The 19969-nt window shown below is 36.3% G+C and overlaps 1 long non-coding RNA gene across 1 annotated transcript in view; it reads right to left on the reverse strand.

The window, feature by feature from the left end:
- LOC145546559 (uncharacterized) overlaps positions 1-19969 on the reverse strand; it is a 174161-nt gene that overhangs the window by 23346 nt on the left and 130846 nt on the right. The window lies entirely within an intron of this gene.

A 19969-nucleotide genomic window follows, 5' to 3' on the forward strand; every position in this document is an offset into this window, starting at 1 on the left:
GAGAGCTTTTGGACCAGATGAGTGGGAAGAGAGGTATTAATCACAATCCATAGTCGTTAAGTGAAGGAAATGCAAGTAAGAGAGGGTGAAAGACTGCCCCAGTCTGAGAACAGGATCACTGAGTTCTTACTGGATAAGCCTTCACTGGCCAGGTGCCTCAGGCTGAGAACAGGCTACATTCACCCCCTGCTCCACAGTTACTTTTACTTGGATATTCTTGATTAAAATTCTCATAGTTCAGGGCATGTCCAGAGGTTTAGCTGAAAGCGCTGAATGTGGGAAGGAGAGAGGAGTGAGGAAAAAGGGCACTAGGCAGAAGGAGACACCCATGAGAAGGGAGAAATCTCACACTGATTGAGCTCCTGAAGTGTTTGGGGGGCTCCCTTCACTCTGTTTTGGGTCTTCAACTCTCCTCAGTGTTCAGTATACAGGATGTTTCATGTGTGCCTAAAGTTATAATTCTATGAAAAGCTTCCTAGACCACGTGAAACACACCAAGAGACACAGACACACGCCCCTAAAAAAGACATGAAGCTGTGTCTTTTTTTTTACTAATTAATTTATTTTTGACTGCAGTGGGTCTTTGTTACTGTCTGTGGGCTTTCTCTAATTGTGGTGAGCGGGGGCTACTCTCTAGTTGCGGTGAGTGGGCTTCTCTTGGGCACGCAGGCTTCAGTAGCTGCAGCACTCGGGCTCAGCAGCTGTGCTCTCAGGTTTAGTTGCCTTGCGGCCGGTAGAATCTTCCCAGACCAAGGATCAAACGTGTGTCCCATGCATTGGCAGGTGGGTTCTTAACCACTGGACCACCAAGGAAGTCTGAAGCTATATATCTTGAATCTATATTAATCTGTTAGGGCAAGTTTCCCAGTTATTTTCCTGAAAATGGAATTATTTATTAGCCAACATGAGTCACTTTTGCTGGAGAAGATGGATGACTTGAATGGATAACTTTTTGAATGACTATGGACCAAGTGGCCACAAGAGGGTCATCCTCAACCAGCAATGTCTGGGGCTCTATTCTGTGTGTTCACTGCATCCTCACATGCTCTTTCTTCTGTTGCCTGTGTGCTGGGAGAGAGAATTCTCTGGCATATTTTCTTATAAGGATACTAAACCTATAGGATCAGGCCATCCTTATGCCCCCTTTAACCTTAATTACTTCTTTTTTTCAATTAAAAATTTTTAGAGCTGTATAAAAATTTTAAGATAAGAATTGCACACATTTAAGGAGTACAACATGATATTATTGTGTACAGCGTGGTGACTGTCATTAATAATACTGTATTGTGTACTGGAAATTTATTAAGAGAGTAGATTCCAAGTGCTCATACCACACACACACACAGAATGGTGATCTTAATTATCGTTCAAAGATCCCATCTCCAAATACAGTCACACTCTGTGTTACGTCTTCACCGTATGCATTGGAGTTGGGCACACAGTCCGTAATCGAGTATATCTAAGTGTTGAGCTGCAGGTAGATTTGAAGGGAGCATTATTCCATAGAATGATGATAATAAACATTTATCTGGTGCCACAGTTTCACAAATCTGAGTGATGAAGTATAACGACATGAGATCTGCTGACTATGGCAAGTGATTTCCAGTGGGAAATGCCTCCATCTGACCACAGAGAAAAGGCTGCTTCAGACTGGATTTCAGAGTTTCTCTCCACTCTGTCTTGGGATCATGTCTTATTGATCATGTAAACCTTTCTAGGAGAAGCATCATTAAGTCCTAGCAAGTCTGCAAAACTCTAATCATCAGGGAATGTATTAAAGGCAACAGATGAAGCTTAAAAGAGAGCATTATCATTCTTACAGATTCTTGGATAAATTACAAAAATCAATTCTGAGGGATTCAAGGGAGGATTGTCATATGCCTAATGGGTACTGAACACTCATCTTTGTGGTAAGGGAGCCTTCACCTTGCCTCCAAGGGACAGAGTAAATCATGTATGTCCGAATGGGGTTGCACAGTTCACAGGCAGTACATTTGTCTGCTTTCATCTGCCTGGATTAGAACGAGTGATGTGTCTCATTTACACAGCAGTGGGAAACAATGAGAGTGTCTGTAGAAGACTGGAGTAACTGCCTAGATCTGAGTGCAATAGACAAGGAAGAGATGTGGCTAGTGATGAGAAATGATGAATTCTAGAAATAAAAAAAAAAAGTATTTATTTGGAAAATGCTCACTTTCTGCAGAAAGGTTAAACATCTGAGTTAATGTACTGTAAACTGTTAAACTATTTCCTAAACAAAGAGAGTGCATAAATGGCACATTGATTGTTTTTGGTCGGTACATTGTGTATTTTGGGTTACAGCTTGTTTGTAACTGAAAGCAAACAGTACGGTGTGATGGATTTGCCTATGTGTGAAATGGATCTTCAACAAGGGAATCGCAAAACGTTTACACTTCTAGACATGAGCACTCCCAACGCAGCACAGTCTGCCTTTCCAATTTCATCCAACTGTGATGGAAGGAAGAAAAAATTCCATAACATCAATGTGCACTTAATTGTCAGAGAGAAATAAAATTACAAAGTTTAGTAATACCATAAAAATCTGTGCTGTTATGCAAGAACCTAAAATTACATGCTCTCTAAAGGAAAATCATTATACTACAGGGACTCACAAAAGCTTTCCAAACAGAGCTGCATAATCTCACAGTTAAGAGCAGTTACTTCTGGTTGAAAGAGACTAAAAACAAAAAAGCAATCACTGTCAGATTGTAAGGATGGATAAATTCAAGGTGACTTTGGGTCATTCTGCTGTTTCGAGCCTGTGGAGTTAGGGGTACAAAGGTAAGGATAATTCATTTTACAAGTATAAATTTAAACTGTGTCTTATTTGATTTGAACTCCAATTAGCACATTCTTTTACATTCTAATAGATGGTTCAATCTTCTGTTTAAAAAAGCAATTGGATTCTCTTAAAGGTAGCTATAATTTAGGGGGAAAAGAAAGAGAAACAACACAGATAATTAGCTCCTGTAATTTGGGTGATTTTCCTAAAGGTGGGTAGGTTGAGTCTTCTCAGTGAAGGAGGGCAGGTGGAATAAAGGGCACTGAGTTTTGTAAATGGATCCTTCACTTTAGAATCTGGGCCTTGTTTTGTTCTATATAGGGTGACTAAAGCAAGAAGATGTAGGATGAATTATTGTGGGCCTCTGGGTAGAGGCAAAGGTAAATGGGGTTTCAAATTACTGCTTTGAGTTTTTCTTCTCTCTGCACTTGCCTGTTGAAGGTGGGTCTTCATTGTTGGGATGCTAGGACTTGACCTACTAGAAGCAGCACAGTGAGCTGAGCTGTGCAACTTACAGAGGTACCAGCACCATTCCTGTGGGGCAGCCTGGGATCCCAGGGTCATAATCTGAGTTTCTTTGAGAACATGTCCCTCTTTGGTCAAAATCCTTTAATCAGTGCAAAAATACTGCCCCCTGCCCCCAGTCCAACGCACTGCCACATCTCTGACTTTTTCTCCTTGATTCTTCCTCAGTTAAGTTCAGTTCAGTTCAGTCGCTCAGTCGTGTCCGACTCTTTGTGACCCCATGAATCGCAGCACGCCAGGCCTCCTTGTCCATCACCAACTCCTGGAGTTTACCCAAACCCATGTCCATCAAGTCGGTGATGCCATCTAGCCATCTCATCCTCTGTCATCCCCTTCTCCTCCTGCCCTCAATCCTTCCCAGCATCAGGGTCTTTTCCAATGAGTCAACTCTTCACATGAGGTGGCCAAAGTATTGGAGTTTCAGCTTCAACATCAGTCCTTCCAATGAACACTCAGTCCTGGGTGGACTGGTTGGATCTCCTTGCAGTCCAAGGGACTCTCAAGAGTCTTCTCCAACACCACAGTTCAAAAGCATCAATTCTTCAGCACTCAGCTTTCTTCACAGTCCAACTCTCACATTGATACATGACTACTGGAAAAACCATAGCCTTGACTAAACAGAACTTTGTTGGCAAAATAATGTCTCTGCTTTTTAATATGCTATCTAGGTTGGTCATAACTTTCCTTCCAAAGAGTAAGCATCTTTTAATTTCATGGCTGCAATCACCATCTGCAGTGATTTTGGAGCCCCCCCAAAAATAAAGTCTGACACTGTTTCCACTGTTTCCCCATTCATTTCCCATGAAGTGATGGGACCAGATGCCATGATCTTAGTTTTCTGAATGTTGAGCTTTAAGCCAACTTTTTCACTTTCCTCTCTCACCTTCATCAAGAGGCTTTTTAGGTCCTCTTCACTTTCTGCCATAATGGTGGTGTCATTTGCATATCTGAGGTTATTGATATTTCTCCCGGCAATCTTGATTCCAGCTTGTGCTTCTTCCTAGTAGGCAGTATGGTTAAGTGGAAAGTGAATGAATACTCAGACTACCTTGATTTCCAGACTCCACTTGCTAGCTATGTGATCGCAGGTGCATTTTTAAACATATGTGAACCTCAGTTTTCTTCTCTGTAAATTGGGGCTAATAATACCTACATCATAATTTTATCGGAATTAAGAAAATTGCATGTTTGTTTTTTTCATCTTGGCAGCAGGTTTCAGGCTATGGGAAATGAAAAAATTAACAGAAAAATGAGACTCAGTTCAAGCAAAAGTGAGTAGAAAGAAAAGAATGCTAAATAGAAACAACCACGATGTTCAAGTCCAGGTTAATGCAGAAATACAAGCAGAATTGCCAGTTAGTATAAATATATCTCGTGCAATATTGGGGATATACTTAGACTTTTAAAGGTTCCTTATCTGAAATTCAGATTTAACTGGAGGTTTTGAATTTTATCTGGCAACAGTAATCACAAAGTGTCTGGAATATGTGGCAAAAAGGATGCGTGTCTATGTGAAGGTCACTAGGCAAGGCTAATGCACATGGGGAAACTGCTGACTGATTATAACTGAGTCGGAAAGGCACTACATGAAGAAGTACTTGCTGAGGTTTTGTAAGAATCAGGTTTAACAAATCATCATGATATGTGAGCACTTAGCCAATCAAATAATAAGTAACTGCTACCAGATCATAGTTATATTGTGTTTAATCAGCAGTTAATTTCTTTTAAGAGATTACCATTGTTGATATGTTCTATTTAGTTACATGATGGATGTGGTTATCTTGAGCTGGGTATTTGCTGCTTAGGAAGAGAGGAACCACCACCTTCAGGGTTTACTGTCATCATAGGAAATGAATCAGGGGGAGAACAAGCCAGTCACCCCTAGGGCATTGCTGGATAGCACTGAAGAGTGGAGACTCCCAGGAGGACAGGTCCTGAGATACTGAAGATACTCTGAGCCCCTGGGGCAACCATGGGGTGAACAATGGGGGCCTGCCGTAACCTCTCTCCTGCAGGGAGTGGCACTTGTATCTTTTCTCTCTTATTGTCCTCTTTGTTTTTTTTCTAGATTAAAGTAAAGCACAGTCTGAATGCCAGCCCACATTGCCCAGGACAAACTGATTTGTACACTTACTTTCTGCTGGCATAGCTTCTGGCTGAGACCATGCCCTCATTAGATACTGCTGCTAATGCCAAGGGAGCCTGGGTCTCTTTGGGACATTGCTTTGCCACTTGCGGTACAAAGTGTGCACATCTTTTCTGATGTGTCATAGTCATTAAAATTTTATTTCTTGGCCTTTCTTATGGATATAAAATAGCATCTCATTATTTTCATTTGCATTTCTCTGCTTGCTAGTGAGTTTGACAGCTTCTTCCTATGATTATTAGTCATCTTGTCCTCTTCTTCTATAACCTATTAATGTCTTTGCTCACATTTCTATTGGTTTGCCTAGCTTTATAGACATTGTCTTAAAAGTTTTAAACGTGACACCTATTCTCTCCCTGCTATATTTCTCTCTCTAATTTGTGCCAATGGTGTCCTTCAATGAACTGAAGTTCTTAATTCCTGTATAACCACATCCATTAATATCCTCACATTGCATATGCTTCTGGTATCTTTTTTAATTGAAATATATTTGATGTACAATGGCATGTTAGTTTCACGTGCACAGCACAGTGATTCAGTTATACGTACACATACGCACACATATGTGTGCGTGTGTGTATGTGTGTGTGTGTGTATGTGTATATATATATATATATATATATATATATATATTCGTTTTCAGATTCTGTTCTCTTATCGGTTATTAAAAATATGGAGTACAGTTCCCTGTGTTACACAGTAATTCCTTGTTTGTTATCTATTTTATATACAGTATTGTGTGTATGTTAATCTCAACCTCCTAATTTATGCCTCCCCTGCCTTTCCTCTTTGGTAACCATAAGTTCATTTTCTATGTCTGTGGGTCTATTTCTGTTTTGTAAATAAGTTTGTCTTTTTTTTTTAAGATTACACATGTAAGCAATATCATATTTGTCTCTGTCTAGCTTACTTCACTTAGTATGATAATCTCTAGGTCCATCCATGTTGCTGCATATGACATTATTTCATTCTTGTTTATGGCTGAGTAACATTCCCTTGTTCTACAAAGCTATAGTAATCAAAACAGTATGGTGCTGGCACAAAAAGAGGCATATAGATCAATGGAACAGACTAGAAAGCCCAGAAATAAACCCATACACCCAATTAACCCACAGATCAATTAATGTATGACAAAGGGAACAAGAATATGCAATGGAGAAAAGACAATCCTTTAATCAGTAGTACTGGGAAAACTGGACAGCTACATGAAAAAGAATGAAATTAGAACATTCTCTAACACCATATATAGTAATAAATTCAAAATTTATTAAAGACCTCTATGTATGACCAGATACTGTAAAACTCCTAGAGGAAGAGATAGGCAGAACACTTTTAACATAAATCTCAGTAATATCTTTTTGGATTTGTCTCCCAGAGTAATGATATCTTTTTAAATAGGTTTTTCCCCCACTCCTAGGTATCGCAATTATTTTTTAACATTTTTCTATTATCTGCTTAGATCCCCACCCAGCATTTAGTTCTTTTTTTTTTATTTAGATTAAATTGCTCTATTTATTTTTCTAGCTTTTTTGGAGATAAAATTTTTTGACATTAAATGCTGTGTAAGTTTAAGAAGTAGAATATTATGATTCAATATATGTATATATTGCAAAATGATTTGAACAATGAGGTTAACCAATCCATCACCTCATATAATTATCATGTATATGTGTGTGTGTGAACTTGTAATATCTCATATTTAGATTTTTAATTCATCTGACTCCACCTTTGTATGTGATGTGAGTTAGGGTACATGATTCTATTTTTCCTTATTGTGAGTTTCCATTACATCATTTCTGTAAACAGTGTTTTCAGTTTTACTCTTTATTGATTAAACATGCTATTTCTGAGTGTCCAGTTTTAACCCATTGGTCTATTTCTTTCTCTCTGGGCTAACATAAGTTTATTTATTTATGTTTTTTTAGTAAGTCTTAGTAACTGGTATAGTTTGTATTCTCTTATCAAAATAGCTATTCATGGGATTTTATTCTTCCAGAACATTTTTTGGATAAGTTTCAAAAATCCTTAAAAAATTCTACTTAAACATTTTAATAGAACTGTTTTTGTATTAATACTTGTAGCTTAATTTGGAGCATTTTTCTATTTTGTAAGACTATTTGTTTAAAATAAGAATTAACTTTTTTCATAGAGGTTTGATAGAGTTTACCTATAAAACTAGTTGGACTGAAATTTTTTAGGGAGGATTGTATTTACTATTTCATTTTTTAAATGTTTGTATTATGCTGAAGGTTTTCATTTTATTTTTTTCTAATTCAGATATTTATTCAAGTTATTTCATCTAAGATTTAGTTTTTAACTACTATGTTATTTTTAATATATTATTATCTGTGTCCCTCATGATTTATTCTTTTCAGTACATATATACTTTTAAACTATCTTGTTTATTGAGTTATCATATTAGAGTTGTGCATTATGAATGTTTTCCAGAAATCAATTTGGAATATTATTTAACTTTTCTGTGTTTATAAATGCCCTGTTTCATTGAAATCTATCCTTGCATTTCTTTTTTCTGATTTCTTTGACTTTATCTCTTTGTTTGAACTTCTTGAGTTTTAATCTTAGCTCATTTATAAAACATGTGCTTTCTGATCATTGTAATTAGATCTGGCACTTAAAATCCTAAAAATCCATTTAGTTTTCATTGTTCAGTCCTAATTTTTTTCATAATAGTCTCTCTATATATAGGGTTATTTACCAGCATGAGATTTTGCTTCCAAACACGTGGAATTTTTAAAGTCATTTTTGTTATTAATTTTTTCTTGAAATTTAGGTGTAAAATCTAGTATACACGATATTTATTTCTGTTTTCTTTTGTTCTCGCCTTCATTCTTTCTTTTCATTTTATTCTTTTCTTCATCTACTTATTACTTTAAGAATTTTAGTTTTCCTATTTTTTTAAACACATACTTATTCTAAATATTGTATCTACACTCAAAAAGAATATGTACTCTGTAGTTGGATGCTGAACTCCGAATTATCCCATAGAGTAATTAAATTTGTTTTATTATCTAGATTTTCCATATTTCTGTTTATTTTGCCTTCTAGGTCTATCTATTTCTGAGAGTAGTGTGATAAAATCTGCAGCAACAATTGGTATTATATCTTTTTCTCTCTTCAGTCTTTCCCATTTTGGCTTTATATATTTTGTGATTTTATTGCAGAAGTGATAGCTGTTTCTAATGGTTTTATTTTCTTGATCAGCTGTGCTCTTTACCAATATAATCAGCCTGTGTTAACTCTGTGGAGTTTTTTGTCTTAATTGTATTCTAGATATTAAGAATACTTCTTCAGATTTCTTTTGGTTAATATTTTCATAATATATCTTTTTTCCATCCTTTATTCTCAATTCTTATTTTATTTGCAAATATTACAGATGTACGGTTATACAATTTTATTTTCAATCTGAGTTTTTCATTGGTAAATTTAATCCAATATTGTTGCGATTATATTAGGAATTTGGGGGTTGTATGATTTACTGTTTTCCCTTTAATATCCTTTCTTTGTGTTTACTTTGATAAACATTTTTTACTTTAAGTTTTCTTGTCCTAATTTCAAAATTACACATTCTACTTTTGTTTTTATATTAGAAATCTTTAAATAAAAAATCCTTCTCATGTTTATATCCATATTGATTTCTTAAATTTATTATTTCCTCTATTCTTTCCCTAAGAAATCAGCAAATTTTTAACATCCTCAGGGCCTTTTGGCCTTTTCTGCCCCTTTAGCTTCATGGAATTTTAGTTCTGAGTTTATTGCAAAATGTAGAGCACTATAGATTTTGCCCTTTTATCCTTGTTTCAAGAGGTAACTTTAATCTGTGCTAGAAAAGTTAATCACCCTTACTTCTCACATGGGTTGCCGCAGCCCCTGGATATACTTTTCTTCTTGTTTAATTGTTTCATCCGAGAGTGTTTTCTAAATGAATGTTTGTATGGCAAATCTTCTGAGGCTGATATGCCTGGGGATATTTTTTTCACCCTCATATTTTAATGGCAAATCTGTTAGACAAAGAATTTTAGGATCTGATGTCAATTTCTGCCTGTTAAGTGTTTCTAACAAGTGTAGGTGTGCCTGTTTTGTTACCTTTCCTATCTGCCACTCTGGGCTCTTTCAGTCCAAGGTCTCTCATTGATAATTCTAGGAAATTTGTCTCCATTCTTTTTGCAAATATCTCCTTTCTTTAGTTTATTATTTTTGTCTTTTGAAACTATTACAGATATTGTCACTTCTATTTCTAGCCTCTGTACTCCCCAGCTTTTCTCTTACATCTTCTATTTCTTTGCCCGTTTTTGGTGTCTTCTGAGAGAACTCTTTGATCTCTCAGCTTGTTCACTCACTCTTCAGCTGTACTCATCTCATTTTGGTCATTTAAAAAAATTTTAGCTACTGTATGCTGCACACTTAATATTTCTAACTTTCTTATAACTTCTTGCTCCTGCTTTATGTTATAGTACATACCCTTCTATTTTGAGAATATTTATGCACTTATTTTATAATTGTAGATCATCTACTTCAATAATTTTTCTTCATACAGCATATGCTCTTTGGTTTGTAGTCTTTCTTGAAATAATGATTTTACCCTGTAGGTATGTGAAAATTGGGCATGTCAGTTCATATTTTCCTCAATGTCAGTTTTCTCTTGTGATAATGGACAGGCTCAAGTTTGAGCCCACCTTGGCAATCTAATGCGAGAGGTGAAAACCCTAGGCACCTGTAGTGGACACACTTTTAGGTCACCTATAATGTCTTGTTCTTTTATAATTTCCTCTTCTTCAGTGCCAGCAAAGCCTCTGACTTGCTTCTAAGCAATAGACCTTGGCAAAGGTGATGGACTATGTTTCAATATATATAACTTCATCTTTGCTGGCTAGAAGGAGAAATTCTCCTGCTGATCTTGAAGAAGAAAGCAGACCTGTGTAATTGCCTCTGGAAAAGGCCACGTGACAAGGAATCAACAGGCAACCTCTAGGAATGGAAAGCAGCCCTTCCTGACAGCCAGCAAGAAAATGGGAACCTCAGTCCTACAACCTTCGGAGATTATCTGAAACAATCTGAGGGAGACTGGAAGCATATCTTTCCCTAGTCAAGCCTCTGATGAGGCTGTAATCTCAGTTAGTCCTGGATTGCTGCCTGATGAGACTCTAAAGCAAAGGGCCAGTTAAGCTATGGGTTTTCTGACCTACAGAAATTGGAAAATGATGAATGCTTGCTGTTTTAAGCACTTAAGTTTGTGGCAATTGGTTCTATAGCAATAGGAAAACTAGTATATCTCCAGTTCTCTGTTGAGTACTCCTGTTGGTTCCCATACCACTTGGCAACACTTTTGGACAGATTTTGCCTTTAAATGGTTATAGGATATAAGCATTGGGAGGAGGCAATTGGTTTAGATTATTATTCAGTAGCTGAAAAAATTGAGGGAGATGGAATAGATGTTCCCACATAATTAGTAATTTCCTATCTATTTTCATTTTTACCTCTTCTAAGTTTCCATCATATTATTCACTTATAGACAATATTCAGCTTTACTAAAATATTTGATTACACTTATTTCCCAGATTTCACATAGCATAGTATAGGGTTAGTTTCTTGGTATTTTCAAAGAAGGATTTTATTACTCAAGGAATAATCTGCACTCTAATTTAAAAAAAAAAAAAAAAACTGTAGATACAGAGCTCTTTTCTTTAAACACTTTGAAAATGTTACCCTTCTGTTGATAGTGAAAAATTCAGTAACAATCTGAAACTTTTTTCTTTAACATACCTTCACTCACTGGAAGTATTTAGAATATTCTTAAAATATTCCCTACCACACATGTGTGTGGATCTTCCATTGTTTATACTGTTTTGTACATTTTAAAGTCCTTTCTCTTAGGTGTTTATATTTTTAAATCCTGAGAAATTCTGGTGCATTATTTTATTGGTGCATTATTTTATCTGTTTCCACTTGTTCATTTGTTTTCTTTGTGGTACTGTTACAAATGATTGATGATGCTGTATTTTTATCATCTATGTTTATTAACTTCTGTGTTTTCCCTTACTTAATGACTTTCTGATGCCTTCTAAATAAGTTCCTGGGTCTGATCTTTCTGTTCACTCATTTATTTTGTGGCTCTATCAGTTCTGTTAATTTGTCTACCTTCTGTGATTTTTAAAATATATTTATACTATTATAGCCAATAAATCTATTTGCTTCTTATTTATAACTGTTTATTGCTCGCTGTCTAATGTCACATACTATCAACACATACTATCCTAGCTCTTTTAAGAGATTTATTCTATTTACTCTTTAAATGTTGACCTCTGTTTTCTGTCTTTCTCAATCACAGTGTATACATTGTTCTGTATGTTGCTATTCTCTTTTAAAAATTATACTCAGATGACTTAGTTTTCTCTTTAAGCTCATATACCTTAGCTTGGCATGTTTACCAGAGGATAAGAGCTTCTGTTCATCCTGGTGAACTTAATGCTGGATAGCCTGATTTGCTGTGTCACTACCAATCTTTTATTCCTTTCAGGAAAACTCTGGGACTTTTCTTAGTATTTCTTTCTCTCAGCTGTAAATGTCTATACTTAGGGTTTAGAGCAGAAGATGGAAATACTCAGCAGCTGCCATTTTACAGAGACTTTTTAATCCATTCCTCACTCAGCCAGGCTTCTGCTTTGCCCTGTTATCTTGGGAACAGAAAAGTGCTTAGCATAGTTTCTGCAATTCAAGAGCCTGGTTTTGAAGTCTAGCTCTGCCACATTCTAGCTGAGGGAACTTGGACAAGTTTCTCAACTTCTCTAGGCTTTGGAATCCATATATGTAATGTAGTCTATTACTATTCACTGACTGCTACCATTGCTATGATATTTTGATAAAATAATGTGTATAAAGTGATTAAGACAGTACCTGATACAAGGTAGGGCCTACTAAATATTTGCTATCTATATCATTACAGTGTCTAGCACTTGTATATGTTCAGAAAATGTCATCTATTACTGTGTGCTAGTTATACATATCCAAGAGACCTATCTGAATCTTTGCACAGGTTACTATCAAAAGGTACCCATACTTCAAATCTCGAGGATTCCTGTGCGCTTCCTGCCATGACCTACACCTCTTTCCATCCTAGTGATCTGGGATTTTTTTGACAGGGGGCACTATTTAGGCATGAGTTGAGATCAAATGTTGATGGAATGGAAACAATATTTAAAATCTGTAGTATCTTATATCCATTATTTCCATCCTTTAAGTCTTTGCCTCATAGACAGTATGTGAACTGACTTCTCTTGTATGCACACAGACATTCACAGATTTTAAAGAAGTTTTACAGGCATTATCACATTTAATTTTGCATGACTTCAAAAAAGATATGAAACACTTACTGAACCTATTTTCAAGAGGAAAACAATTCTCAAACTGGAGGAGAATAGGAATGAAATTCCAACAGGTTGAGTATGGTGAACCTGAAGTCAGCCCAGTTGTTCTAGCTTCTTTTAGCACAGCACCCCCTCCTCACAGTTTACAGAGGGGTCCAGGAAAAACAGAAACCTAGGATTTCTTCAGGAAGTGGATGTGTAAATGAAAGTGAGTGGGAATTTAGATATTCATGATTTTATCCTATCCCATTATGCATTGAGCTTGGGGTCATGGTACACCCTACCTTTTCAGTGAAGAGGCCTTCTTATGCTTTTATTTACCCTTAGCTGATTGGAGCTGGTGCTGGGCACCACAAAGAGCATCAGGTTTCAGAGTCTCTTCCTGTAGTTCAAGCTCTGACCAAAGCATCTAAAGATGTCAACCCTGCTGTGAATCACTTACAGTATGCTGTCCAATACTTTTCAGGAGCTTTGGGAAATGAATGCCTAAATTTATAATTTGTCAGGTAATAAGAATGGGTCCTCAGAGCTAAACCATTCTGTTACTATCACATAAGTTAACCTATTAGATTTTATACACAGTTCACAATAGAATGTTCTATCTGTTTACTAGAGAGGTAGCTTGTGAACTTAACACCAAGCAAACATACTAGTGACCAGAAGATGTGGTACATATACACAATGGAATATTATTCAGCCATTAAAAAGAATGAAATATCATTTGCAGCAACATGGATGACCTAGAGATTGTCATGCTTAGTGAAGTGGGTCAGAGAAAGAGAAATGTCATATGATTTCACTTATATACATAACCTTCAAAAAGAAAAGTGATGCAAATAAATTATTTATAGAATGGAGACAGACTCATTGGAAAAGACTGATGCTGGAAAAGATTGAAGAGGAAAAGGGGAGACAGAGTATGAGATGGTTGTATTGCATCACTGACTTCATGAATATGAGTTTCAGCAAACTAAGGGAAATAGTAAAGGACAGGGAAGCCTGGTGTGCTGCAGTTCATGGTATCATAAAGAGTTGGACATGACTTAGCATCTGAACAACAACAGACTTAGAGAACAAACTTGTGGTTCCCAGCAACTATCCCAGTAGGGGGAGGGATAGTCGGGGAGTTTGGGGTTGACATATATGCACTGCTTTATTTCAGTGGATAACCAGCAAAGGACCTATTGTATAACACAGGGAACTTTTCTCAATATTGTGTAACAAGATAATTGGGAAAATAATTTGAAAAAGAATATATATTTCCTTGGTGGCTCAGACAATAAAGAATCCACCTGCAACGCAAGAGACCTGGATCCAATCCCTGGGTCTGGAAGATCTCCTGGAGGAGAGAATGGCTACCTACTCCAGTATTCTTGCCTGCAGAATTCCATAGACAAAGGAACCTGGTGGGCTATAGTTCATGGGGTTGCAAAGAGTTGGACACAACTAACTGACTAACACTTTCAACTTCAACTTTCATGTATATGTGTGTGTGTGTGTGTTAAAAAAAAAAACAACAACTCTGTGATGACCTACATGAGAATAGAATCTAAAAAAAAAAAAAAGAGTGGATATATGTATATGTGTAACTGACTCACTATGCTTTACAGCAGAAATTAGCACAACATTGCAAATCAATTATATTGCAATGAAAATTTAATTTAAAAATATGTATTGAGTACTAACTCTGGCCCAGTCTTATGTGAAACATTGTAGAGGAGACTAAAAGGGAATAAGACACATGAAGCAATTAGTGAATATATATATGAGAAGTCATGTTTTTCAATGTATGTGACATGTACAAGAAAGTCAAACAAGGTATAGCTCTTAACCCTAATCACTTAGTCAACAGCCTGTCACATGTAGTCATCAACACATATTTGTATAATAAAGAAGGCAAAATCAGGGTAGGCAGATATTTGTGCTTGTGTCAGGCTTTTTACAAGAGATATGATCTGAGATATTTTCAAAATACATGGGGGAAAGGGCAGGCATCCTAAGTGAGGTGCAGACATAAAAGCAAGAAGAGAGTTTAGAAAGAAGAAAGATGGAAAATGTGGGAATAATATCATCCATTATTAGAATATAGACATTGTATAAAGCTCCATTAAGTTTACAATAGTCACATAATAACCTCCTAGAATCTTTAAGTCATATCTCCTCCACTTTGATATTTGAATGAATAACTAAGTCTTTTCATGCTGGTAAAATATGGTTATTTCTTTTTTTCTTTTTATCTCTTTTCTTTCTCTCTCCTTTTATTAAGGTATGATTAATGGCCCAGAATGTGGTCTTTTTTAAAAAAGAAATGTTGATGATATAAGGTTCTTTCATCTTTACTGTATATGATTTTAAAGTTACATATGGTTAAAAAAATCAGAATGAAGCACCTGAAGTGTTCATTGATGGACCAATGGATAAACAAAATGTGGTATATACATACAATGAAATGTTGTTCAGCATTTTATAAAAAAGAAAGTAAATTCTGACATACTACAACATGAATGAACCTTGACAGCATGCTAGGTGAAAAAAAAATAGTCACAAAAGGACAATATTATATGATTCTACTTACATGAGGTACTTGGAAAGTTGTTTAGTCACTAACTCGTGTCAGACTCTGGCAAACCAAACTTCTCTGCCCATGGAATTTCCCAGGCAAGAATACTGGAATGGGTTGCCGTTTCTAAATAGTCAAATTCACAAAGAAAGTAGAAGGGTGGTTGTCAGAGGCTGGGGGAGGGTGGATGGGTACAGAGTTCACTTGTGGACGATTACAGCATTCTGGAGATGGATATGGTAATGGATGTACAACAACGCGAATACACTTAATGCTGTTGAACTGTGTGTGTGTGTGTCTGTCTGTCTGTTAGTGGTTCAGTCGTGTCTGACTATTTGTGACCTGATAAACTATAGCCCACCAGACTCCTTTGTCCATGGAATTCTCCAGACAAGAGTACTGGAGTGGGTTGCCATTCCCTTCTCCAGGAGATCTTCCCGACCCAGGGATGGAACCTGGATCCACAAATCTGCCCACAAGTTGCAGGCACATTCATTACAGTCTAAACCACCAGGACAGCCCAACAGACAGTAGAGCTGTCCACTTAAAAAATAGTTAAGGTGGTAAAATTTTTAAAAATTTACCAGATTAAAGCAATGGAAAAAAAATTAAATCAGAATAGTATTCAGAGAGAAAAGGTTATTTTTTAAATTTACTTTATTTTATTTCAAATGTTTCTATTATTTTAGGACCAGTTTGATTTTCTTTATAGACTTTATTTTCTGGATAAGTTTTAAGTTATAGCAATATTGAGCAGAAGGGAAGCACATGGGTGGTGGGAGGTCTGCTTAACCATCTCCAAGAGCATTTCAGCCAGAGCCCCCTGATTTATTCACGTCATCACACTGGCTTTAACTGATGAAAAGTGTCTGAGACAAAACACAGGTAGAAAGCCAGGGCTGTTGTAAAATCGTTTGTTGATTCAGACATTATCAGTTCAAGCATACAATGTATCTGATACAAATTTGTTTTTTCTTTTAATTGAGAAAACTGACCACTTCATTTGACAGTGTTTAGGAAATGTGTGTATACACAGTGTCTAAATGCAATCTGTAAAGATGACCAGAGGAAACCAAATGAAGGGAAGGCTGGAGGTGGCCCTTTAAACTTGGGGTGTATTTTGCCAATAACAATAAGGGTGGACAAAGGTGCAGAGGCAGTCTCTTTTTAGTTTAAGCATTGTAGCATGCACCCATAGCAGTTTACAGTGACAATGTACCCAGACTGGGTTTCCCCCAACCCTTCCCTACCCCCCGAGTCCTGAAAAACGTTGACTCCGGGCCTGGAATCTCTGCAGTTTTTCATGTTCTGGAAAGAGAAGGGAAGAGAAGGTATTTTGCAACTCAGCTCAGTTGTTTCTTAATGTTTGGAGAGAAATATGTCTTCTTGTAGATTGGTTTTTTTTTGAAAGATGGTAACGATAACCCTATATGCGAGACAGAATAAGAGACACAGATGCATAGAACAATTTTATGGACTCTGAGGGAGAAGGTGAGGGTGGGACGTTCTGGGAGAATAGCATTGAAACATGTATATTATCATATGTGAAACAGAACACCATTCCATGTTCGATGCATGAGACAAAGGCTCAGGGCCGGGGCAATGGGATGACCCAGAGGGATGGGATGGGGAGGGAGGTGGGTGGGGGGTCCAGGAAGGGGAACACATGTAAACCCATGGCTGATTCATGTCAATGTATGGCAAAAACTATTACAATATTGTAAAGTAATTAGCCCCCAACTAAAATAAATAAATTTATAAAAAAAAAAAAAGAAAAGAAACAGACTTTCTCATTGTACTGAAATGCCTCTTCCATATGCATGCTGTATTTGCATCTCAGCCCAAAAGGAGTACAATGATTTTGTTCCCTGATAATTCTCAAGCTCAGAAATTAGGGTGAGCCCCACTCCCAATGGGATTCCAATGAAAATTTGATTTGCAGTAACTAGTGGGAAGCACAATAAAACTCTCAGTGTAGAAAGACAAGATTTATGCTCTCTATTGACCTTGATTTTATGTCCTAGGGAATAATCATCTTTGACATTTGTAAACTGCCCTTCCTGCCACAATCCCCCAGGTCTTCCTCATTCAAGAGCTGCTCTCAGAATGTCACATTTCTCCTCAGTGACATGCTAGTATACAACAGTGGGAGGCCAGGACCTTCAAACAGGAGGGAGCAGCATGATGTGGTTAAAGCAAAACCTGAAACATATCCCTCAGGGAAGGAAACTCTGGGGCTCAGAGATCTTGTGCATGTAAACTATACTGCCAGTGTGTGCGGCTAGTTGGGAAAATGTGCTCTGCAGGACAGCTTCACTCCAGGGAAATCGGGAAGGGTGCCTTTGAGTGATTTCAAGCCTTTGGGAAGAGTTCCTTGAAAGCTTGGTTTAGGTAAGCTTCAGTGTTGTTGTTAGGAGACCAACAGACTGTGGTCCATAATAGGGCCAGAATTTCTCAAAATTATAACATCTTGAATACACAATCAGACATGGTAACTATTTCCAGTAGTTGCATTTTGGGAGCAGCTTCCAAAGTGATGAATACAAATGACAACTATCATTATCCTAGCTTATTCACAGCATCACACTGTCCTGGGAAACTGCAGTTATGGAAATCAAGGGAATATTGCTTAATATTACTATTAATAAATTACATGCTAGAGCAGCAGTGGCAGTAGCTCACCAAGTTGATGTAACAAAGTTAAGTGTTTACATGGCTTCGTGTTCTACAGAACTCAATCTTACTTTTAAGTAATTTGTGATAAAAGATGTCCAATTATAATTTTCCCTTTCACATACCTTGAATTATAAAAATTTAACTATATGTTAGCCAATTCATAATGCTTCAAATATGTGTATGTATGTCTCTTTATTTCCTTCTATCTATATCTGTCATCTATCTATCCATCCAGCCATCCATTTCCCTTAAGTTGCTTTAACTGAACAACCAAACTAAAATTATCTACTTTTAGGAACTCACTTTTTTTTTCACTCTACAGCTCCTAAGATGGCTCAACTATTCTGTCTTGCTTGTGGTTTCAGAGTATGGAGAAAGAACAATTTTTCATCTTTCGCTCAAATTCTCGAAGTTTTTAAGGAGGGAAATTCACATTCTTTTTTCTTTTAGAAAAAGCGCTCTTTAAGGATGTCTTTTCCACAACTTCTTCAAAATATGAGATGTGTGACCTTATCCCCTTTAAAATTTCTAGTCAGTACCAGTCCAGATTTACAGCAAAGTTTGATTTGAGACTTAATGAATAAATCCAAGCATCTTATATTTTGTTATACTACAGTGAACACAAAAAATTGTTAATTAAAAGAATTAAAAGCATGTTAACTGCATTAATATTTATACAGTTCAATTAATTTTAATACCTGAACTCAGAAATTTGTAATCATTTTAACTTAATTTGATTCAATTGCTTTTTAATCTTTGAAGGTACTTTTAAGATTAATGTTACTGTTTTAAAAATCCTGACTAATTGAGACAGATCAAGTTGCTCATCTGATTCTATACTGTGCCATGTTTGGGATTTGGAAAGGCTAAGACCAGTATTTCAGAATCCAGTGCAATAACTGTGCGTGGCAGATACTCCTTTTTTCTCTCCAGTATCAATAGTATTTATGCAGCTTATAGTAAGCATCTTATTCTGTAAGAGAAGTAATCAAGCAAGTAACTGATGCTAATTTTCTCTCTTACATCCTACTGAAAAATACACTTGATGCCCTAACACTCTCACTGGAATACCTGTGGTACATTTGATAAAAAATCTCTTCTAATAATACATCGATTCAAATCCAAGTATCCCCCCTATCCATCTCACTCCCCCCCACTCCCCCACCCAGGATGGCTTTAACGTTAAAAGTAGAGTCTGAGACCATAAAATAGAAGCACACTTTCAAACCCAGATAATGTTTATGGTCTTTCAATGAGAAGGTAACTTTAGGATAAAGCATTCATTTGGAATGGATACTCCCAGGTTAAAAATGAATAAATTAATGTATTCATTCCATTATTTGTTACACAATTATAACCACTTTTTAGATTCTAGTTATGAAGTTCTAATAATATCAAAAGTGCAAGAAAGATGAATAAGGCATTTTCTGCTCTTAATGTGTTAATGACTTCAAGTATGAGGTAGAAATATAAACATGTAATTAAAATCCAGTGAAATAACTTCCACATCTGGTCAAGATGGAATAAAAGGAAACTGAATTTATCTTCCAAATACTCAAAATGTAGATAAAGTGTATGCAAGAATTATTTTTTCAAGGTGTTAGACCTAAACCTAATCATATCAAAATCATGTTGAATGTGAATGGTTGAAAAATCCCAATTAAAATGCAGAGATTATCAGTTTGAATAAAGAAGCAAGACCCATTACACTTTAAATATAATGACATAAATAAGTTGAAAATAAAAGGATAGAATAAGGTATATCATAATAATATTAACCAAAAGAAAGCTCTAGTAGCTGTATTAATATCACATGAATTTGACCACAGAACCAAACAAATATTATTGGGGGAACAGAGGTTATTTCATAATGGCAA

Source organism: Giraffa tippelskirchi, chromosome 4, assembly GCF_054371585.1.
Source record: "Giraffa tippelskirchi isolate mGirTip1 chromosome 4, T2T-mGirTip1v1.2.pri, whole genome shotgun sequence".
Lineage (NCBI taxonomy): Eukaryota > Metazoa > Chordata > Mammalia > Artiodactyla > Giraffidae > Giraffa > Giraffa tippelskirchi.